The sequence below is a fragment of the Diaphorina citri genome, unplaced genomic scaffold (genome assembly GCF_000475195.1).
Source record: "Diaphorina citri unplaced genomic scaffold, Diaci psyllid genome assembly version 1.1 scaffold131, whole genome shotgun sequence".
Classification (NCBI taxonomy): domain Eukaryota; kingdom Metazoa; phylum Arthropoda; class Insecta; order Hemiptera; family Psyllidae; genus Diaphorina; species Diaphorina citri.
The window spans coordinates 176,794-177,642 of NW_007377568.1; positions in this window are offsets into that span (position 1 = coordinate 176,794).

An 849-nucleotide genomic window follows, 5' to 3' on the forward strand; every position below is an offset into this window, starting at 1 on the left:
TTAAAGATATTTTGTTGGAGGCAGATTTTATTGTTGACAAATTCTGTTGGAGGCAAATTTTATTGTTGACAAGTTCTGTTACTTACTTTACTTTCCGCGTCCGTTTCATCAAAGGCCGTCAGTTGGATTTTTTCCAGTGAGTTGCTACTTCGATTTGATAAGTTCTCTTGGAGGCAGATTTTATCGACGAGTTCTGTTGGAGGCAGATTTCAAGTCTTGTGCTCTTGAGAGCTTGGAGGATGCGTTTTCATTCAGCAATTTTTTAAAGATATTATGAACAGATGTAATTATTTTATTTTAAAGTTTTATGGCATTCTGATGGAACTAATGAAAAAGAGAACCAAGCGTAAAATGCTAAAGACGAAAGAAAATGAAATGAATAATAAATAATTAAATACCTTTTCTATTGCACAGTTTTTTAAAGAGATTAGTTTTATTCTTTTTATTTCAAATCCTCATCGGTGCTAAGAGATAGATACTGGACCTGGGAGATTCGAGACTTGGAGGCAGCCTCATACTTCAGATATGGGTAACTTTAATATGCAAATCATGCAACATGGGCTTTCATCAAATCGAAGTTAATATTATGTCAAATTTATATCGTCTAAATTGTTATGGCCTCTTTCTTCCGATAACATTTCCTTCACTCCAATAAACAATACTAGCAGTATAAAAACGGTGATATGATACGCGACTTGGATAAGCAAATGCATTTATTAAAAGCTTCTTTCAGAAAAAAGATCCTTGCATTGCTGATTGTACCATAAACACGCGTAATTCAATTTCCCGGCGTTAATGGATAATTTTTTGAAGCTTTGAAATACTTATGAGTTATGAGTCACGAGCGGA